Here is a 6,333-nt window from a genome sequence, read left to right as displayed (position 1 = left end):
GTTGGTAAGGGCAGAGGTAACCTCTTCTAGATCATCTTTGATACAGTTATTCTACACTATTGTATGGTACTGAAGAGCTCAGAGCTCAACTCTAGCTGTGTAACCTCAGGTAAGTTACTTATATCCTTTATGCCTCAGTTTACTGTTCTGTTAAATGGGAATAAATACGGTACTGACTACCTAGGAACATCATGAAGGCCAAATATATTAATACATCTAAAGTGTTTATAGGAATGCTTAGGAAATAGCAACAAATACTTGCTATTATTATTTAACATCAAAAGTATGAATGAGATGTTGGATTGGAAACTTCCAAAGTCAGTTCCACCTCTAAGATTCCAGGATACAAGGGTTCCTTCTTCAGACACACACGTATTTAAAAAAAATGAAGGAATCTGTTGAGATGAATCTTAAGCCTGGAGAAGAGACTCAATCTAAATGGAGATAGTGTAACCACTATTATAATTTTTACGATAGCACTTCTCTTGAAGCGATATGTAAAATTCTTTGCATATGGGTGCATACATACAGAAAAAGTGCTCATAACTGTTATCAAATTTCAAACTTCAAAAATTTGGTTTACTGAAACACACCGTATAAATCAGAATAATCTGAAATGCTAGTTACTTGTGTGGTTAAGTTAATTACCCTGTGTGTTTTCTATATGTAAACAAACAAAAAATAAAGGAATTACATTGGAAACATTTCTAAAACGTGCTGAAGTTGGTTAAATGGATTGTAAATCATGATAAAGCAACAAAAGCTTGCCCAGGGCCTCCTTGCTGTAGATTTGGAGCACTGATCTAATAATACACTGTAATAATAAAGAAGAGATGAAAAATCTCATGAAAACAAGCAGAGAGAGCCAAAGCCCAAGGACAAGTCTAGAGTTTGACCAGTGGAGGGTTAGCAGTTCTTTTTGGACAATCATCTGATGTAGTGAATGTCTGCCTGCGGCCTCTTCGAGAAGGCGTGGGGCGGGGCCACTCTGGATTATCCTTTTCTCTATAGATCCATTTCTCCAAACCAGGAATCAATGGCAGTGGGAGCATCTTGGGAGCAAGCTCCAAGGCCAGTCCTCTCCAGAGTGGCCACGCCTCTTAAAAATAATCTGAAGGGGAGGAGGCGGAGGAGGGGGGCAGGCACTTGGTTGGCTCAGTGGGTTAAGCGTCCAACTTCGGGTCATGATCTCATGGTTTGTGGGTTCAAGCCCCGCGTCGGGCGCTGTGCTGACACCTTGGAGCCCGGAGCCTGCTTCGGATTCTGTGTCTCCCTCTCTCTCTGCCCCTCCCCCACTCCTGCTCTGTCTCCCTCAAAAATAAATATTGAAACAATTTTTTCAAAAATAATCTGAAGAATCTTCTGACATTATACGTGAGTGGGACAAGGATTTTCTGGAGGCTGGAAAGAGAAAGTCATTACTCTCACCCAGGCATAGGTGGGAAAATTATTAAATCAAGTTTAGGAAGCTCTACTCGCTAACTTACAAGTTTTCCTCATGTAGAACACAATATCTAGATCTATCTACGTAGAGGAACAAACGACATAAATGTATACTTATTATAAACATAATACTTTTATGTTCCCAGACATCATCCCTACAGATTATATCAAGAGCACAGACTTTGCGTCAAGCAGGCCTGGGTTCCCAATTGTGTTTGGTCCTTTAACCAGCCACTGATCTTGGGCTATTCTCTTAAACTCTTAAAACCAGGGGCGCCTGGGTGGCTCAGTCGATTAAGTGTCCAACTGGGGTTCAGGTCATGATATCATAGCTTTGTCGGGCTCTGTGCTGATAGCTCAGAGCCTGGAACCCGCTTCAGATCCTGTGTCTCCCTCTCTCTCTGCCCCTCCCCACTCACGCACACACACACACACACACACACACACGCTCTCTCTCTCAAAAAAAAAAACTAAACTCAGTTTCCAAACTTAAAAATATGAAATCTACATAAAAACATGTAAAACATGTATCTCACGGGGCTACTGAAAAAGTTAAATCGCACCATAGATGTAAAGAACTTAGCATTCGCTGAGTGCTTACTACTATTAATACCCTCCATTTGAAAGGAAATTCCCAAAGCGGGAGTGAGGAGGAAACAGAAAAAAGTACTCCTCCTTCTAACTCTGGAGCCAGGGAAAGGGTCAAAGGGCTAATTATTCCAGAGACACCCTAACATTTCACGTCAAGAAATGGTGGCTTGACTGAGAACCACACCCAGAAAGGACTAATGAATGAATGGGACTCAAAATGCCTCTGGCTATTTCATCGTTTGGCGGGCCTGGCTCTCATAATTTAAATTTCAGTTTAACAATAAGTATTGTCGCAGAACATCTGGCGGACACAGAGGGCCTGTCTGTCGCATTCCTTTTTCCTTCTTGACAAATATTCCTAGAGCGGGTGAGATCCAGACATTCTTCCTTGACACCCTTTTGTTCTTAGAATAACCCAGATCCTTTCTGTACGCATGTTTAATCCAGGGGTACGGGAAAATTGTAGCCTACTTATTCTTGCTAAGGTCCCAAGGGCAGGTGTTGGCTGCCTTTCCAAAACACTTTTTTTTTTTAATTTTTTAAATGTTTATTTATTTTTGAGAGAGAGACAGAGACGGAGTGCAAGCGGGGGAGGGGCAGAGAACGAGGGAGACACAGAATCCGAAGCAGCCTCCAGGCTCCGAACTGTCAGCCCAGAGCCCGACGCGGGGCTCGAACCCAGGAGCAGTGAGATCATGACCTGAGCCGAAGTCGGACGCTTAACAAACTGAGCCGCCCAGGCGCCCCCCTAAGACACCATTTTAAAGAGTTCCTACCAAGAGACTGCTTAATTGCATTTTATTGCATGGCATAAACATGCTACGTGATTGGAAATTTCCTGAATATTTCCTGATCTCAGTCACCAAAAACACTCAGACACCGAAGACAATTTTGGAGTATCTTCCCAACTCACTCCCTTGAACCGCGTCAGATGCAGCCCACAGCGGGACGGGGTGGGGGCGGGATCTGATACACACAGCCACCCAGCACAGGGGAGTGGACAAGAAATGAGGCTCTGACTTAGGCCAGGCCAGCTGGTGACCCTTTCCTGCGAAATGAGAACGGAGAACAAGATCAAGGGCTACTGGGAAAGAGTCAGTCACTCTCTGTGAGGCACTCTCTGGGGCTGAATCCAGAACAGGCAAACCAGGAAGCCCTGCTCGTCTTTGTTTTCTGTTAAGGAGATGAGGGAACAAAGAAAGTCACCCTCAGGCAAAGAGAAAAGGGAAGCAGGTGCTCCGGGAGAAGCCAAGACTTGAGATGGAGAGGGTCTATTTCCTGGGTTCGCATGGCTTCCTTGACTCTGGTCCCACCCTGAGGCCCAGCTGCACTCTCGCCCTTGAGTTTTATAAGGCACTCTTGCCTCCATGTACTAAATGTTGCCCTTTTGGCCCAGCTAGACCAGTGATCCGGCGTATTTCCCTACCTTCCGTTTCCCTTAGCGCCCTGGCCCCGCACATTGTACACAAGAAGGCGTTATTTCCTATTTAGGGCCTCCATATGATTAGGCCGCTTTACCTGAGTTTATATTTCTACTTTGCCTGCGTCTAACAGAGGCCCTGTCATCGGTAGGGGAAATGCTCGTTACGCTGTTCCTCAGTTTCCAGAGAGAGACACGGATTTTCTTTCCACTTCCAGGAGAGATCAAAAGGAGAAAGGAAGAAGGAGCACTTCTCTTTTATCTTCCCTGTCGCTCTAATTTCACTGGGGAAAGAAAACATAGATGCTGGACAAGCTCTTCTTGCCGGCCTTCCATCCTCGCCGGGTCAGGAGAGATTGCAGATCTCGGCAAATATGTCTCGGCAAATATGAACCCTTCAGACCCCAAGATCTAGACTTGTGGGGTAGCGGGGGAGACGGGCACGGGAAGAAGTCTTATTTGGGCTCCGGCCTTGCTTTATAGTTAATTACATTAACATTTCATCTTTGATCTCTGAGTCCATATCTAAATGGGCTAAACTATTTAGAGGGAAAAATATGATCGGCCCCTGAGCATTCTCACCAGGCTTGAAGATACTTTAAGGAATGTTGAGTTCCGCAAAAGAAACAAATATCTAACTACAGAATCAGGTACTCATTAAGCCTCTGCTGAGTGATTGCCTGTTAAAAGGTGGGTCATCTGCCAAGGTATCTTAGTTATTCTCATTTATTCCCTAAACTCTAACACTTAAAAGTACTCCTCCCAGTGACTGTGGTTGAAAATCTTCAAGTACTTCATTGATTCCTTTCTTTCTCTTCCTAACTACACCCAAACCATTGCCACCCCTGTTGATTTCACTTCCCCTGAATTTCCCCTGCTCCTTTGGGCACTGCCTAAATTCCGGCCCTTTAATCTGTGGTTTTAACCACTGCTGTAGCTTTCTGGTTATCTTCCTTGTCCCCAGCCACTTTCTACATTGTAGCAGAGTTCACCTTTGTGAAATAAACCTGGTGAGTTCGTGCCCTGTCTAAAAACCTTTAGTAGCCCCTTTAGCTGATAGGAAAACCTTAATCTAGAGGATCTATCACAGTCTGCCCCAACCTACAAATTTCAGCAACTTCATCTTCTTCCATCACTGTCATACCCCAGGGTTTCTGCAAAACAGCCACTGTGGTCCAGTCTGATGCCCCGGCCAGATTCATCTACTCACCATTTCTTAAATTCTGTGTCTTGGCACATGCTATCAAATGCCCAACCATTTCACTATGTCTGGAATATTCTTTCCCAGATTCTCCGCATTAAGAACAACCACTTATCCTTGGAGTCTTATATAAAATTTAAATCATATATGAGATAGGTACCCTCCATACCCCTCATTGCTGTTTTCAAACCATTGTCCCTTCCCCCTCTGTCTTCCCTAGACATTCTCGGGATTGAACCTCTTATAATTAAATCATACTGGGGGCACCTGGGTGGCTCAGTCGGTTGAGCGTCCGACTTCGGCTCAGGCCATGATCTCACGGTTTGTGAGTTCGAGCCCCATGTCGCGCTCTGTGCTGACAGCTAGGAGCCTGGCGCCTGCTTCGGATTCTGTGTCTCCCTCTCTCTCTGCCCCACCCCTGTTCATGCTCTGTCTCTCTCTGTCTCTTAATAATAAATAAGTTAAAAAAAAAATCATACTGCCCACTATCCCTCATTGTGATGTCACCAACCAACCCCCCAGTTATGCCCCTTTACTTCCCGCTGGTTTTACTTCCTGGTTCACTTTTACTATCTCCAGTCCTGCTAACGTCTCCATTCCTGGATGATCACCATGTACACAGTAGATGATTCAGTAGACTCTCCATTTCTAGAACTCCTCTCTTCCAGTGATCTGACCCTCCATACTACCTCAGCCATTTATCTGTATGTTCAGAGCCCTAGACCTTCTCTTTACCAATAATCCTTCCATAACACCAACTTAATTCATTCCATTCTCTGACCATAACATCCATCTATCCCTCCATTTCCTCTAGTGACCCAGTTCCAACTTCACCAGGATCTCCAACCCATTGATCTATCTTTTCATTGTCTCTAACCTTCATGAAATTCTCTCTCACCACCTTACTCATCTTAAAGTCCGTGACTAATCAATAGACTCAACCTCTTTGTATATACCCTTAATTCCTTGGTGTACTCACTTGGCAAAACTACAACCCTGGCTAATTTTACCTAATTTGTGCCTTTGTTCCTGCCAAAGAATGAGCCGAAGGCCAACGCTTTTGATCATGAACCTCCAGTGAACCTAAATGTTGCTTGATGATCATATTCTACTTTTCTGGCCTATTCACTCTACCACATATGCGATGGCTGCCTTGTTCATTCTCATCTCTCCTCAGACCCACAGCACACCGCCTCAGTCTTCATTCTCGGATGATGATCGTCTTTCCCACTTCACTGACAAAGTTAACGCCAACAAAAAGGGACTTCTATAAATTTCCGTAACCATTACCACCTTTCCACCAGAATTTATACACATAAACCCTTACCTCCCACCTGCAGCTGAAGAGGACTTAACCATGCACCTATCAAAAGTCAATCTCCCCACTTGCAAATGAGATCCCATCTTTACTCAGTGACAATGCTCTAGAAATCCTCCCATTTCTTTTCCTGAATCACAAATGTCTCCGTCTCTCTACCAAACCCTTCCCATCAATGTACAAACACATAATTTATTTCTCCCATCTGAAAAACAAAAACAAAACCTTTCACTTACCCTGACTTCCCTTGCCTGATACTGCCTTGTTTGCAAATTTGTATTCCTTCCTGGCAAAACTCTTTGGACAAGTTGTCTATATCCATTCTCTATAATTCCTTTCCTCCCATAGTCACTTATAATC

Source organism: Prionailurus viverrinus, chromosome F1 (genome assembly GCF_022837055.1).
Source record: "Prionailurus viverrinus isolate Anna chromosome F1, UM_Priviv_1.0, whole genome shotgun sequence".
Taxonomy (NCBI): Eukaryota; Metazoa; Chordata; class Mammalia; order Carnivora; family Felidae; genus Prionailurus; species Prionailurus viverrinus.
The sequence above is the reverse complement of the archived record's forward strand: the minus strand, read 5'-3'. Positions refer to the sequence as shown.